The sequence below is a fragment of the Neodiprion fabricii genome, chromosome 2 (assembly GCF_021155785.1).
Source record: "Neodiprion fabricii isolate iyNeoFabr1 chromosome 2, iyNeoFabr1.1, whole genome shotgun sequence".
Classification (NCBI taxonomy): Eukaryota; Metazoa; Arthropoda; class Insecta; order Hymenoptera; family Diprionidae; genus Neodiprion; species Neodiprion fabricii.
Window position 1 is genome coordinate 7,849,900 of NC_060240.1, and position 17,856 is coordinate 7,867,755.

At 37.8% G+C, this 17,856-nt stretch overlaps 1 protein-coding gene across 10 annotated transcripts in view; it reads left to right on the forward strand.

Moving 5' to 3' along the window:
* The window catches only part of LOC124176991 (potassium channel subfamily T member 2), a 169,060-nt gene that overhangs the window by 82,423 nt on the left and 68,781 nt on the right, over window positions 1–17,856 (forward strand). The window lies entirely within an intron of this gene.

Below are 17,856 nucleotides of genomic sequence, written 5' to 3' on the forward strand. Positions count from 1 at the left end.
TTTCCCATATATTTGTACAGGGCATGTAAGAGTCAACCGAAAGAGAATCCTTCCACCATCCCTGGAGGAGATCGCAGGAGACGATTTAGTCTCCAGATCGTACCTCCGCGACTCCCGTCATTTCCTTCGAATGGACCGACGACTTACGATTTACGGAATTATTTCTTTACCCATCAATGAAATCATTGGGTACCATAAATTTAAGCGCTCCACAAGACGATTTGCGGAACTAAAACTCAACCAAATCATTGGAACGGACCTGTTGGAGTGGAAGTCTTATTTAATCAATGCCGTACAAGGTACGAGCATGGTTGCGTAGGTTCTCTCTGATGTGAAGAACTTGCGAGTCTGATTGTGCGGAGATTTTGCCGGGATTTTATTGAAATTGGGCAAAAGCCAAAGGGATTCAATTACCGACGAGCATGCGAGCGGTACTCGAGTAAAAGGCTGTTGGATTGGGGAGCCAGCTACCCGCCAACTCCTTTCTGCCCATGGTGAGTTTTCGCGTCTACGCAATCATGTGACAAGTCACACTTGACCCAAATGCAAAAAACGGTCTTCGACGTAAGTTCGTTGGAAGAATTTTCACGGGAATGATGTGGATTTTACGGAAGTAGAGACGAAGGGTGGAAGGTGACCCCTTTGATCCGACACAGCATCAGATTTTCACAGCCGTGAACTTCTCCGGTCTTGGTACACGGGGTTCATACATTCATTTACACATAGAGAATGACCTCCAGGTCACCGTTGGAAATTCCAGTTTCGTTATTCCTTTGTTACCAATTACCGTCCACCTGCCGAGCATCTGATGGTACCTTGGATGGGTTGTTTTATGGTTATGTTCCACTTCAAAAGGTGCAAGATATAACGAATAAAATCGATACTCCATGGATAGAAATTAAACTGGCAGTGCAGCTGATGCCACATATTCACTGATCATTAATATTAAAACGTAACGTATCACTGCAGCCGTGAGGAAATAGCAAATTGACATTCGATAAGGCGAAGATCGTGTTTCATGGTATCGAACATTCAACAACATTGTACACCGAACGTAACTCGGAAACATTGACAACGATGGAGAAAATTAGGACAGAGCTGTTTCATCGACTTTGGCTTAACGGTCAGAAGCGACCAACAAATAAGTCTTCTTCGCCTCGCGTCTTTGCAGGCGACAAATTCCTAACAAGACACACGAACGTAAGGTATTGGATCGGAGTTGCCGCTTTGTTACCGGTGAATTTTCCCCTCTACGGCCGTTGACAATCAATCTCCGGTCCGATGCAGTAATTACTTCCCAATTAACCCGAGCTCAATACCATCGAGCTCAATATCGTCAGGGTGTGTCGGTAACTGATTGCTCGTAGCACCCAAGAGACGGCTTCTAATAGCTGAGATTGGTAAATAACAAAGTATAATAACAAGCGGAAGGGTCTGGTTGAAAATTAGCTTTGCCAGTGTCGGTAGAGTCGAGGTGTTGTTAAAGCGTCCGACTTGTGCAACATCTCGGGAAAGGAACGAGATCGGCGTTACCGTAACGACCGCTGAAACTTTACCGTCCTTCTTTAATGACTGAACGTTGTAACTCGGGAGGAGTAGAAGCAGCAATGACTTTGGCCGCAGCTCTTGCCTGCGGAATTGGAACCTAGTTGATTTTATTGCTTGAGTACAACTATGATATTGATTATCCACTTCCACTTTATGACGGTAGAATAAATCGGACGGGTCTCTGTATTTTACGAACTCGCTTACTGTGCGACGAAATATCTATATATATACGAATCCATCCCCATTCGTCTAAAAATATACCTTACTTTGAACTTTCATAACCGCGGAAAAATTCCACCGGATCACTCGCCCGCGACAAAAGTTCAGGGCTGGTTAGGTATTGACGGTAGGTTATAATACTTTGGAAGTAAATTATTGGACCGAGAAAATTGAGCTGTGGTATTTCCGAACACGATTCCGAAAGCCGTTGTAACACACCGAATTTAGTGTTTTCAAAGTCTTCACCAACTATGTCTCGTTTCCATTTGCCAACCACTTTTTTCCCTTCTTTTCCATTTTTTTTCTTTTTTTCTTTTTTTCTTTACTCTTCACCCTCGCTTAAACACGCCTACCTAAGTCGACTTGTAGCTACTGCAGTGACGGACGTTACCTCATTTTACGAATTCAACAACGCAGGAAATACTTTTCACGTATTTATTATTTTATTTCTTTATTTTTCTACCCACGTTGTATCCACCGGGCTTGAAAATTCAGTTATAAACTCCTCAAGTTTCCCAAATCTTACTGGGCGTTCTCCTATAGATTTTTCTAGCTTCATCTCCAATCGTATAAAAATCTTCAAATGTTTACAAATTTTATAATGCGGGTTTATAATTTCACCGTAAATCCCCCAAGGGGATTAATCGCGAGCTGGACGAAATCGATTCTATCTGCTTTGACAACGGAATTATTGAATGCATTATTAATATACAACAGGACCCGCCATGTCAGTCATGATTGACAATATCAATTTCAATTCACTCTCAATATTGAATTGGCCAACTGAGTCATGAAACGGATTTATACGCGGAATAACTCAATCTGTGCGTCAAATTTTTTTTCTCGCTCTCTCTCTCTCTCTTTCTTTTCCACAACTGTTTTTTTTTTTTTTTTATATTATAACCGATATTTTTACCGGTCACAAAGTTTTTCGTTACTCGAAAAGATAGCGGCTGACGGATGGGGAAAAAAACTTTTTGTGACAATGAGTTTGATCAAATCCTGATCTAGTTTCGGAAGAAGATCGCCTATGTATAGTATTTTCGCCTGTGCCATTAAGAGGGAAGTTTTTCGAGTCGAGGGACGTACTTAACTTCGCTACAATTCTTGCCCAACGTCATTCCCTATTGGCAAACTTTTCTCTGCAGATCGAGCTGCTGTTCGTTCTCAAATATATATCTGACGTACGAGCCGCAACGATGCTCATTGTCGTGCAATGTTTCTCGTCGAGAAATTCGTCGTCTGTACAACGGGGAAAGCTTTTACTTCCGGTCTACTACTAAAACTTATTCTTAAACGCATCGGCTGGGTAAATCCTATTTCCAGTAGATCTTAAAAGATGATTTATCAAATAACGAGATCTCGGAATGAAAAAATCAAAGACTATGAAATTTGAGACCGTAAAAATAAGGAATATGTTTGTGCAGTTATCGGAATCGTGAAATAACGTATCAGTTTCAATCATCGCGATTTTTCTTTTACGATCCGAAACCCCATAACCGTGGCCATAAAATAATACTTATATACACTCCTATCGCTTCATTCGGTATATATATTATAATAATCTATTTTATACTTTGGCGTGCGTTTTTCTATTAGTCAAGGTAACCGGACGTTATTCTGCAATTGAACGCGATGCATTCATTCGGTGCAACGCTCTACGTAATTACTAATTTAGAACAACGTGCATAAAAAGTATATTTGTGAAGAATTTAATTTAGCAAAACATGTGCGTATTTTACTATAGCTTTTAACCTAATTAGTTTTCTGCTTTAGAGGAGAAAACTTATTGTTTTACTCCTGCACGTACCTCGGGCTGCATTCATACACAAGCCCCGGTTTCTTTTGCACCCAAATGCCTCCCCTCGCTTCGCCGCTCCTGCTCATTTTTCCTTGCACTGCATGCAGGTATTTTTTGTGCGCATTGAACACTTCGTCGGGCCTTTTTCTTCTTTATGTTCATGCTTGTGAGAATTGTTTTTTGTTTTTTCTGTTTTTTTTTTTTTTTCTTCTTAATAGTTGTTCACAACATCTAACGTGCACGACTAATTACTCACGATCTTAATGCATATCGAACGTGGTGGAGATCGAGAGAGTATAAAATTGTACGAATTCATACAATGATTAGCGTTAACAAGGAGATAGCAGATATATTCTCGTGAAAATATTGATCATAGGTAGAAGATTGCGCTTTGAAACGATCTTGTGATAAAATTAGAGAGGAATAGAAAGATCGAGAGAAAAGCAGAAAGAGGAGAGGAAAATACAGACAAGACGATACGTGTACCGGAAAAGTTCTTAAATCTCACCGCGATACGTGATAGAAAGGAAGTGATCGTCCCCTTCTTACAAACAGAGATGTCGATGTTCTTCTTCCGCTTTCACAACCTTCGCCGGCAGGCCGAAGAGGCTCGCAAAAAACGGCAAAGACGCGGGGCAGGCCCCAGCAATCAGGGCGGAAGGCAAAGTGGCCAAAATTGCGGTGACGAGCCTCAACCAACTGCCGGATCCATGCAGAGCTGCAACAAAGTGCATCGTGGGCCCAGTAATCTCTTCGAACGGACCCCGCTTCAACCCAGCGATTCTCTCGACGAGATCGCCTTTCAAATTCCGAGGTATGATTACGCTGCAAATTTAATCTCGCACGATTGCCATGGTTTTTAATTTTTTTTCATTGTGCGTGGGTGTGTGTGATTATTTTTTTTTTTTTTTCATCTTGCTCCTTTTCCACGTTCGTGGTTACAAGCGATATCTAACGCGTTCGTAGATAATCGTCGGTTTCAAAATATTCGTTGGTATCGCAATTTTTATATTTAAAAATTAAACAGTTATGGAATTACAATATTTTTTTTTTTCAGAGGAAATGCGTGCACATTTTTATTTTTGCACTGTAGACTTTCGAGGTAATTATGGTGTATATAATATACCCGGTAAAGATGCGATTATATTCAATAGGGTTAATAAAGGCAGGGGAGTGATTAGTTGTAAATTACAGTGGTGGTGAGAAATTTTAGACGGAGCTTTCAAATTGACCTGAGTTCGTTCACGGGAATTAGACAAGGCGATATCGAACAACTCTTGTGGCGGTAACGCGTTTCGGTGTGTAGAGTACCCTAAAATTTACGAAAAAAGGCGTGTGGGATAGTAGTTCAAATGTTAAATAAATTGAGAAAAGGATCCCACGTGCTTTAAGAATTGATATAGCAAAAAGAAATCTATCGATACGCTCAAGTTTGAAAAAAAAGATTTTAATCTTAAAATCGAAAAACAAATTTTGGTAAAAAAGTGTTTGATATTTTGTTGCATTGCGTTTTCAAAAAATACATGCAAAAACACACGTCTTTCAAGATTGAAAAGTATCTAAATTGATGAATTTTTCACGAGATTATTAAAGCATTCGAGAAGAGTATTGAAATTTTCAAAAATTCACATCTCACGAACGGCTGGACGAAAAAAAAAATTTCAACATAATCAAGGAAACTTTTTTCACAGAATGCAAAGTGATGGCCAAGTTTCAAGTAAATCAAAAATGTCGGTAAATAATTCGATACGAATAGTGACGAATAATTGTACGTGTCCACAGCATTTTTCAAATGCAAAACTTATTTTTTTAATTCGCAATCTACGATTCATCGACTGCGTGGTTCAAAAGCGTCGCAGGTCTGTTGAAAGCAACGAATTCAATGAATTACGTGACGAGGGTCGCGGTCAATGACACTTTAATCGTCAGATTTATGGAAGCTTCTCTGCTCCCCTGATTTGCATGTTTGCAATTAGTTTGACTAAATGTGTACCAGACCCGAATCGAGTAGCTCTCTGAATAACAAACCGTAAACGCGTGTGTAAATAATTTCCACAATTCTGACAGAAGCGTTATGATGTAACTTTGAAAAAATTTAGCTATTAAAAATTGATGTATGGATCACCTATACTTGTACGATATGATTTTTCAAAAAAACGATCGACAATAGCGCAAAATGGTCAGGCGTACCTCGTTTTTCGTAATTCCAACGATATTCAAACAGTTGTTATAACAAATGAAATTTTTCTCAGTATACGTATCATACGCATGTCCGTTTACAAGTAACGCAGAAAGCTTTTCTCGTAAAACGTTGGCACTTTCGTTAGATATGTTATATAGGCATAAAATACTCGTGTAACTCGAGCAGCACGCAAGTGTAGATACATGATACAAATACGTAACATTTTCAAGTTTTACGACCCTTCCTTGTGCTGCACCGCAACGACACCAGAAGCATCCCAAGAAGGTATTACACCCCATAAATTACTCATGTTTGTAACACTTTTTTTAAACCCTCGGTCGCTGGAAAGAAACGTGGCTCGATAGCAAACCGCTACTCGGAATTAATTTTTTTCGCCTTTTTTCGCGTATCTTAAAGACGACTTGGTAAGAACGTGAGAATCAAAAGTAACGGAAAAGAGAAAGAAGCCTTCGAAACATCTCGAGTAAATTTTTATTGGTATCACAAGTTCATCAAAGACCTTAAACTAATGTAGTAATAATGATTCTGAGTAAATTCGAGTAACACAAACTGAGTTATAAAAAATTTAATAAAAAATTTTACAAGTCGAACGTTCAAAAGTATTAAACTCCTACGCGCTTCATCCGATTCCAATGTTTTGTAACGATTTTTTTTTCTTCCTTTCCTAAATTTATATTCATACGGTTCGATGGTTTTATTCTTAATTTCGTCGGGCGAAGGTTAAAATTTGTACGAAGAATTTTCGTAAATAGATTGATTGATTTGAAAATATAGTTAAAAATTAATCCAAATCTCTCCGGAAAGAGATACGAATTACCTGCCATTACATTTTCCAATTCCTTCGAAAATTTTAAAAAATCTACGAGTCTAAGTGTTTAACCAAAACAATTCTTCGTCGATAATGGATTACTTATCTCACTTTTTCTCGACTTTGTTTTCACATTTTACGCGTAGTAAAAATACTCGATGGCGAATTTGAATTCTGGGGTGTTCGACGCGAAGACGACGAACGAGTTATCAAGTGGTTGGAGGGCGGTTGGGTCAGACAGTCATTCCGTGAAATTGCACGTGGTGGTTGAGCTTGTTTTGAACGGGTGGCGCCCCTCGGCGGGAAAGCTCGTCGATATTCAACGTATTCAACGAAGACGGACGGTGGCGCCATCGAAACAGTGTGACGGATTTACCCCGAACCGCATTGAGGGAGCCTCTCTACTCAACCCCTGTTACATTTACCCTCCCATAATTCGGACGGATGCTGCGGAGAAGGAATAAAAAATACAATAAAATGGAAAAAAGATGCTTTCCCGGACGGCGAGCGGCTCGCGTAACCGACCCAACCCAACCCTGGAAACTCAACGCGGTGGAAGTGAGATTGAAATGTTGTTATCTCCGTCGTAACAATGTTAAACTTCAGCAAACCGTAAATCCCGGCTTAAACAACCGGTTGGAGATGTTTTGCAATTAAAATATACCAACCGACTCACCGATACGGAAATACTTTGTAAACTTCCGTTTGTTGCACGGTTTAAAACACGCTTTAATGACCGACGTTACATCTTAGAATTGGGACAAGATTGTGCCATTATTTATTTATTTTTTTTTTTTATTGCTTTTGAAAATAAAATTTTTGTCGGAAATTTCAAGCGAAATATCGTTCTAAATGTTCTTCTGATCTATGGAGAAGTTCTACGTTTGGAGAGAAAAAAAAAATAAAAATTCACCGTGTTATAAATTTTTGTTTTACACTCGGATATGAATATTTGCTAGCCTGCATATAATTATCGTTGAATAATTTCCTATAAGATCGCTGTTTAAGCGTTTCCAAGAATTTTCGACAGATTCTTCTTTTTTTACGGTAAGGTGATAGAAAACGATTCGGAATCTTCCGCTAATGAATTGTAACGGATTTCTTCTCGTTCATACATATGTGAATAAACTTCATTTCTTTTTTCTCCGTTCGTTGTTCTTGGATAACAAAAAAAAAAAAAAAGGAATATTGCTTCTAAAGTTACACAAGAATCGATCGATCATAGCTTCAGCATTGCGGTATATGTGTATTATACAATGCATACCTATACATAGATATAACTTCTGATGAGATTTTCCGAATATACAGCGTGTCCGTGAATAATATATATTTCTGAAAGGAAACAAAAATTTCTTTTATTTTCGAGGCTGAAAAATCGTGGAACAAAGTAGGCTTGAGAAATACGTTCTGCACTTGTGTCATAAAAATTGCTTCAACAACCGCAAACGGTAACGATTAACCCGAATTTACATAACAGCGACGAATTTTCTTTCAACGCTAAAAGTATGCCCTTTGTTCAATTTGCTCGTGGAGTAAAAAGATTCTTCATGCATTCAAACAATTTCCATTTTTGTTTTACCTCGAGGTAGAAAATAACGTCTAGTTTGTGATTTTTTTTTTTTTTTTTTTTGTCGGCTATTAAGACTAAAAAAATGTTAAATATGCAAGCTTTCTGTAAACTTTTTGTTTATATTTCAGTTGTTTTTTTTTTTTTGTAAAATTGTTTTGATTAAATAATTCAGAACCGTTTTATACTGCTACTTTTTTACTCTGCTACCTTTTGTTTTTGCTTTTGCTTTTTCCAAGCTGTACAAGAATTGTCAACAATGTAAGTTGGTTCCGCAATCAGTGGACACCCTGTGCATACGTGTTGTCCGCAGGAGCTTGAAACTCAGGAACTATCGTACCAGTCGCGATACTAACAACATTAATCAACCCTTGCCTGTGCATATCGCAACTATTGCAACTCAATTGGCGCGTAAGGAATTGTTTTTATACAAAGCGTATTATTTAACCTAAAAAAAATTTGACATTCGTTGATAGCAGTAATTCTAAATTAAAAAATTCGAAAAATTGAAAGATCCGAGGCGCGTTTGTCATCTTTTAAATGCTGACCGCAGTCGTTCGAATTGCGTTTCCCGATACGTGGTAGTCGATGAAGAAATTGTTGCCCTCCTGATATGCTTTCGGAAAAAAAAAATGCGAACGAAGAGTGACTCGAGAAAAATCGTTGGCGCCGAATCCTGTAACACTTAACGATAATGTATCATAGAGTGCGAGAGAGCGAGAGATGCGAATAAAGTCATCAATTGTAATTCATGCCTCTGCAGTCGGGGGTCACAACCGAGTCAATCACAATTACCTTTTATTGTGAGTTATGGATCTCGAATTTCTCGAGTGTCTTTCGAGGTTGAAAAAAACCGTGGCGAGAGTCGTTCAACTCTTTTCCCGGATCAGAAGTTGATTGAAAGCCCGAAGTGCGCGCGGAAAGAAAAATAAAACCGAGCGTTGACTCTTTCCCACAATTGTCTCCACGCCACCTTTCTACCTCGGAACCAGAGGGTGAAAGCTTTTCTCTGCATCCAATTTAAGCAGGTTCTTCGTAAAAAAACTAGACTTTTTATCAATCCCATAACGCGAGATGGTCAGCTTATTATATTTATGAGAAACGAGGCAATCTGTTGATTAATAAAAAGTTTTAAAAAAATTACAAATACTTGAGTTGTAAACGAAATCTTTATATAATAGTTTCGAATCACTCGAAAATTACCGATAATCTGGTGCGTCCGTTTAACTTTACGCTTCCATGGTTCGCTTTAATCAAAAGACAACATTTTCGTTTTTACCCCATGTGTAATGATTATACTTGTTTGAATTTCGCGAACACTGTGAGCAGTTAAAGACGTTCTTGGCCCCTCAGAAAAAGATATTAAATAGCGGAAATTGGAGGTAAAACGGGGATAAAAATAAAAAAATTATAATGATAATAATAATAATAATAAACCACGTACCAAAGGTGAAGCAATTACACAGGGAACAGAGTCAAACGATCAGAAGCTACCCGTTTTACGGAATTGGATTTCCGTTCGTATATATTTTTCCCACAGAAAATAACGCGGCTATTTGTATAACTGGTCAAAAATTTATCTTCAACTGAATTGCGGTTTTTTTTAAACACCTGAATCGTTGATAATTTAGAAATAAATCAAAAACGATTACCTGTAGTAGAGAAAAAATATATATATATATATATCAACGCGCAATATCGTTGCAAAAATATATGAAATTCCGTAAAAGCTTTTAAGTTTACGAATTGAATTCGTACGTTAAACACAATTTCTTTAACATACAAAATGTAGGTTCACTCAACCGGAGAAACTTGATGCGTTTTACGTGAATGTGGTTGATAAAAAGTTTAGGTCTACGCACGGACCCAATTTAGTCCTGTTAAAATGATGACGTAATCGGTATATCACAATAGATTTGCTTCAATTACGTTTTCCACCGCAAGAAATACAACGTCGACGATTTTCTTCCCGATTACCGTGAATCAAAATTGTACGGTCATTCGAACGAGGAAATAATTCGCAGATCTCTTTATATGTTAGAATATCACGGAATAAAAAATAAATAAATAAATAAATAAAAAATAAAAAAAAAAAACCAATGTTGCAAAAACGACCCGATACTTCGTAGAATTTTTCGCATCCGCACTTCTTGGGTTGCAATTTGACAGCGTGATACTGCAAAGGAAAGCCGATTTACTTTCCGGCACTAGCTTTCATTCGTTTTAGATTTACTTTTCACGTTTGACTTTGAGTTTCGTTGGATTTCAAGTACGTTTCCGATCGAACACACGATGTATGGAAATCCAGTCTCGAACAAAGTCTGTCACGCCTTGATCCCCGCAATTGAATACGTTAAGCCAGGGTAACGAAATGTCGATATTACGTGTACACCTGTACATTCAAACGGCTGCAGTACGCCTAACAATTATCATGGTTTTCCGGCGTCGTATACGTATCGTGCATACGTTATGTACGGGGCATTCCGCGCCAAATCAATAGTAAACGGTTGACCATGACGTGTTATAATTTCGCCATGGATTTTTCATACGTTGTGCGACCCCTGAAAAGCTTTAAGAAAAATATTCAAATTTATTTCAGACACCCGTCCTTGCTCTATGAATTTTCAAAACCCGTCTCAAAAACGTCGAAATTTATTTTTATGTTTTTGATTTTTTTTTCGGTTTTTTAATCGTTTTTTCTATTTTCATACCTGTTCAGTCACAAATTGTGCAAGATTATACTTTATACTAAAATGTGACAAGAATTATGTACGAGTTGAAAATAAAACTTGAAATTGAATAAAAATTAATCTTCTCACATTCTGATTTTGGCGATGAATTTACTGGAAGATTTATTCCGTTCTCGAATTGAAAAAATCCGTGTAATTTGAGGAGTTGTAAGTGTAGTATATGTCTTTGAAAAAGACACGTAAAACCATTCCTGCATTATGAATTGTCCGCAAAGCCTGGTGAAAATGATTTCTGCGATTTTTTACGAATTTTCAGGGAAATCGGTAAATTTAAATGCAACTATGCATAGTTTTTTTTTTTTTTTTTTTTGTTTTATGAAACTTGTATATTTTGAGTAAAAAATCTACAAGCTACCGTACAATATGTTAAATAAAATGAATTATTCCTTAAGAAAAAGCTATGGATATTTACAATTTTGTACAAAAAATAACACGAAACGTTCCGATTTCTCTAAAATTTCGTAGAAGTAGAAATATTCACTGAGAAATGTCAGCAAAGCATACATACATATAACTTGGGCGTTTTTTCAAACTTATTAAAACAAGCCTTTGTACAATCGCTCAAATCTGGAAAATCCTGAGATGAAAAATTTGCTTCCTTCGCAGACATAACCCGTAGATAAAGGTCAAGTCTCACTTGCGCACAAACAACGTGCAGCCAGGAGGTCGTTCGCCGCTTACAGGCAGCTCGATCACCTCCGACTGGAAAAGCCGGTGACCGAAGGTGTGGGAGAAAAGGACGAATGACGGGTCCTCGCTTTCATGCACCTACCTACGTACGTCGAAGCTGTGTAGTGATTAAATTTTATCGACCGTTCCCGAGTTTATTCACCGGCCTTACGTGCGTGTTTGTCCATGCCTGGTTCTTGAACCGCGATGCCTTTTACGCAGCTTTTGGGTGTGAATGCGGTCTGGTGATCGAGTAGAATTTATGCAAGCGTATTCAGAAGTCTTTGCCGTTTGCACGAATTTCTTTCTTTTTTTTCTCACCAACTATTGACCCTTTTATTTTTCAAAATTGTAAAGAGACGTCGCAAATTATGAATTTCTCGATGACTGGAACCAGTTGATATACGGAAGGTTTGGACGCTGAAAATCTATTTTTCGGCTGTTTTGGAGTCAAGGATCAAACAGGTACGAACAAAAAAGGTCAATAATTGGTAGACTTACCTTGTTCGTAGCAGATTATTTTAAGGATACTTGTCAACGTATCGAGTAAAGTAAACCTGAAAATAATATATCGTGTAAAGAGGAGGAAAACGCAATTTATCGCGATACTTTTCATCGCCGTATGAAAGGGGAAGAGTCTGTCAATCTGTCGATCAAATATTTAACGATGACAACGTGGTAATTAAAAAGGCGTGTGCGGTATATCTGTAAAAAATAGTATTCTGGGTAACAACGAGCTATCGCGGAGTGAAATCTTACAAATCTAGCACATTTTTTCATCATTTTCAAACGAAAAGAAACGAAACATCGATATCTAAGCTTTTATTCACAATTCCAATATTCTTTAGTTTTGCATTGTTAAACAGATCTTTACAGATTGCGAATATAGTATAATGTAATTTGGTGAGTAATACTTTCCGGTAATGTAATCAGTAAAAATCATCGATTAATAAATCATCGTGCAGATTTTACAGTTGTGGTATCAATTGATTGGCATCGAGTGTTTCGTAATGTTCTAAGACGAGAATCCCAAAGCCGACACTGAAATTCATGACTGAGTTGACTTTGATTGATACAGCGTCCCCCTGATTACAGAAAAATAGTTATAACGCCATCGGATTTTCGAATTCGAAAAAGAGTCAGGTCAATCAATCAATAACTTTGAAATAAAATATCATATCTGTTGCTAACGATTGTTTATTGCATTATTGCAGATCCAATAATTACAGGACACTCGCGTTATAAGCTTGGTAATAATTTGTACCATTGAAAGCTTGGCCGGGACGCGTTAATTTGTGGTTTGAATATTCACTCCGAAGAGCGGAACGATTTTAATACCTACCGCAATTTGTCAGAGAGAATTAATTATACACATTGACGCGATGTATTATTAATGTCACAATTTTATTTACGCTAAATGGTTAGCCGTATTATTATTAATGCGATTTCACATAAAGAAATTACACACAGAAAAGTTAGGCGCAAGATATTCTCAAATTGAAAGGTATTCAAAATATTTTCTTGATCGTTTTCTAAATTTCGCGATACGCGAAATGCGAGGTAAAATTCATGCGTAAGAATCTCGTTTATCCGTATGTCAAAGCCAAAACCATTTCGTAAACATTGACGAAATCGGGTCAAACAATCCGCCCGGTTTTACGGTTAATCAGAAGAATCGACAAGTGACATGAATTTTTTTTACGAATCACGAGTGACAACGCCTGATTGAAAGGAACTAGTCAACACGCCTCGGCTGTTTTTACCGATCAATGGAATTTCACACTCGCTTACTCGGTACGAAATAGCACCAAATTTTTCCGTAGACAGTCCATTTTTCAATTCTCGAAGAAAAGTAAAATCAACGAACCATTATACTTGTGAAGAAGATGAAGTCGATATACGTATGAATTGGTCAAGTTTTTTTTCACTAAGAAATTTACATCGATCTTGAAATTCACAGCATTGAAATTAAACGAACACGCTTCGTTGAAAGCTTTCGAAGAGGAAGAAAAAAAAAATGGCAAAAATATAACGCAACTGTCACACAAAGTGACGAAGAATCGAATTGTTTTTCTTTTTCAGTTAAAGAATCGTAGACCTGATTTACACTTTCCCCTGTATACCTGTAATATTCGTAACTACGTTACGCAACGCCGAAATAGATTTGAAAAAGGCGTCAAAGGGATGAAATTTTTTATCTTGTTCATTTCGCCGTTCCGTCTTTTTGGCTCCCCCGATAATTTATCGGACGGGCAAAATTTAACGACACAGACATCAGTCTGGATGACGAGGAGGACGGAGACATAAATTTATACCTAGGCGTGCGAAAATATTACCCAGGTGCTTATGATAATATACTCGTATCGCTAACTCCGACCTAGAATCGTTAGTTTTAGGTACCATCAATAATACGGACACGCAACAAGTTACCTTGTGCGTAGCTTTGTGTGTCGAGCTTTCGAGGATCGATAGCTTAACTGAATTCCGCCCGCAGAGCTGAACGCAAAACATCATTGCTACTCGCGTTGTGCGATTAACCGATTAATCGATGATTTTGGTTAATCGAAGTTGCCTCATAATAATTCAGCGGGTCAATCGTTGTACGAATCGAAACCGTCGATTGATCGATTAATTGGAAAAACGATTGATCAAAGCATTTATTGCTACGCCGAATCTCAAAGGAATAAACAAATTCACTGCAATTGTGCGATAAAATGTATTTTACTTTTCTTTTACCAACGTTTTTCGACCCACTAATCGAGCCTCTAACTATACAGTCAAATTAATTCCATTCTAATTTCGTCCAGCGCGATGTGACGGATATACTTATAACGATTGAATATCCGATACAGATCCTAATCTTTTCAACAGCCGTTTCCGAGCAATTCGAAAAATTAAGGGAGTCACGCTACTCGGATGTAAGAAAAAAAAGCAATTTACCACTAATTAAATAAATAGTTACCGTAAAAAGATCAAGTACAGTTTCGTGAGTATTATTCTTTTCAATAAAAATCGATCGGCATCTCTTTCAACGAATTTGAAAATTTTTTACGAAACATTTAACAAACGATAATTTTTTTCCTCGCTTGAAAGCATATTTGCAAAGGAAATGTTTCTTCTCTACGGAATGAAGGCAACGTTGCCTCGGGAGTTTAATTAGAAACGCCTTCAATTGTCGATGCAACAACGCACAATGGTAGAGTATTAATTTATATTGTTTTAATTGTACCGTTGATAGCTTGAAAATTCCTGCAATTGCAGCGATTTCGCGGACCTGATATTTTCTTCCTCAAAATTGCACCTCAAATGAGGCGAATATCCGCTGACATCTACTGTTCTTCGGACAAAGGACTCTCCTGGATATGGTCCTTAGAGAAGCGTCGGAGTATCTGGATAATCTCCGATGTAACGAGGCTCTTTATTCCCACAGGAATCTCTCGACTACACGGGTATAGCGGCAAGTTTTCTATAACGCGTCTATTTCGTTACAACTGCAGCGTATTATTCGAAATTCATTCGCGAATTTGACACCTTTAGCAAACCGATCGTCAAACGTACACGTATTAAAAATATTATACATAATGTGGAAGGTAATTGATATTGGTTAAGAGTATACATTTTGAAGTGATTTTTGAAACACAAAGCGGAAAGTTACGAAAATTGAAGGAAAAAAGAAAAGAGAGAGAAAATTTTGTTTTATATGTATGGAATTCTTTGAAATTGGGTCAATTAATTACAGTACAAGTAATCGCCTAGCTTGAAAAAACGGAAATGCATCTAATATTGAATATTTTGTAACTAGCAGAAGTATGTGAATAATGTTCGATATGCACGGTATAATTGAAACGCGAAACTCTGTCTGAATAAGAAAAGTCTAATGAAATATGCAATATCAATGATATATATATGTGAAGTTGGAAGGCTATACAGGAAATAAAATGGTAATATATAATTAAAAACCATTTTTCACGACACGGTTCACCAAACGATCGATCGGACTTTAATGTCTATAAGGTTACGACAATAACTTGCGAGTCGTTTGAAAAGCAAATGTAAAATCGACGTATCGAAGATTATAAAAAAATGAACCTTATACATCTCGCAATGAACCTAAATCGGAAATACAGCAAAGTTATGCGTATTTGAATATTGAGTTACGTCATCGACCCGACAAGCTTTTACAAAAGCACAATTTCATTGTTTACGAATAATTCTTTTTTCACTCGTTCTTAAAAAAATTCAACTTTAATCGGGATCCAGACAACTTCAGAGCTTTTCACCGCGTTCAGTAACCGTTTTCAAATCCTCCGAGCATATCCCGAGCCGAAATTTAGTCGTCGCTTGCAGGTATAGGTTAGGAAAAAAATTCCTAGCCGACCCCGAAGGTATCGGGTTATAGAAGAGGATCGTTAGAAGGAGAACGAAAAAGAAAAAACAGAAAAACGAAACGCGAACGACGCAGTTACAAGACTCAAGTGCGCAGCGGTTCATACCCGCCACAAACAACTTCCCAAACGAATGGCGTGTACAAAACGACTTGTAATACACACGCAGCTGCAGAACCCTGAGCCAAAATGTGGAATATAACACAGGGCAGATATCCTTTTTAATCAAGCGTATTGTTTATTCATCTGATAATCAGGGAGCTGCCTCCGAGCTCTCTCTCCCTCCCACCCCCCCTGTTTTTGGAGCTTGCGCAGTTTTTAAGCTCGGCGTCGGCGGCGCGGCGTCGGCGCCGTTTAACTTTTGGCAAGAGCCGCTAGTCGGCGCTGAGACTCGCGCGAAGCACCTCGTGCTTCGAATTTCACACCTAGAAGGGCGAGCGCCGGTGGTTTTCCTTCTCTCCTCTCATTGTCAGACTCATCGGCGTCTCTCTCGCAACTCGGCGCGCGATTCGTACGACTGACTGAAAATCCGTTGAAAAATAAAGGATTTAACAAATGGATAAATATGATTAACGGATTAATAAATGAATAGATAAATAAATAAATGAATGAATAAATGAATAAACGCTGTGTTGTTCACGGGTAAGGTTTAGAAAAACTAGTAAGAAAGTAGAGTTTGCAACGGTGAGGTGAATTCAATCGACTAATCGACCAACGGATTGTGGGGAGTGAATTTTTAAGGTATTAACGTATCAACGAATCGATAAAAACACGTGTGTGCCGGATCGTCGATCGCCTCTCTCGGCTGTTGTGTCGACTTTTGCAACACTCGGCAAATCGTTGATACGAAAAAATGCAATTTTTAAAAAGGAAGTGTCGCTGCCTCGTATCATTTGCGAGTTTCCGTCGGTAACTGACCGCAAACTGTGTGCAGTAACTATTTCTAACGGGTGATCCGACGGTGCTTGACTTACGTAGAATTTTTCGTGTAATATTTGCGTTGCGACGAGAAGTTTGCCGGGGATCGTAAAACGATCCGTCCGACGATGCATCGAGTGTTGCGGAAAGGGCGGGAATTAAAACTGTTGCGATATTTAATCCCTCGTGATTTTCGTTAATGCAAATAACACTTACCTGGCATAATATCCGTTATTTTTGAATGTGTGCGTTGTTTTTTTTTTTTTCTTTTCTTTTCTGCATTTCTCATTCCGTTAGAAAGAGTGCGGAATACAATATTAAAAACGAAATGAAAATAAAATAAGTGTAAAAACTGATAGCAGCTGTGCGAGACACGTTGTAAGAAGGTGACTTTCTGTCGAACAAAAGTAAAACAAAATTTTATTAAAATGAAAGAAGAGAAACGAACGAACAAATCGATCAATTAACCAGCGGTCTTCTTTTTTTTCCTTCGAAATTACGAATTTATTTCAATTAAACTTCTCGTCGGTAAAATTTTTTCTTTTTCTTCTCGAGTTCCTGGTACGAAGTGGAACGATCAGGATCCGTTTTCTTGTTGTTCATTTGCGTTGCGAAAACGAAAATAAAAACGTCGACGATAATTGCGATGATCACGACGGTATCGATGAGAGGATGTTAATTAAGCCGAGAGTTGGATCAAACAAATCATAACCCTGAATTATTTATTGTTGTACATACGCATATTTTGAAGTTCGGTTTTATCCAGACGTCCGCATTTGACTGACACTGAATTATGTTGTAAGAAATAAACGAACAATCGAACATATAAATAAATATTAATTAAACAATAGTATCCAAAAGTCGAATCTCTATCGCCACTTTAAATCAATTTTCGTTTCCATAAAAGGTTCGCTTTAAAACGATTAAAAAGATGCATAAAGAAACGAGCAAATAAATGTAACAAGAAACATTATACATGTATATTTAT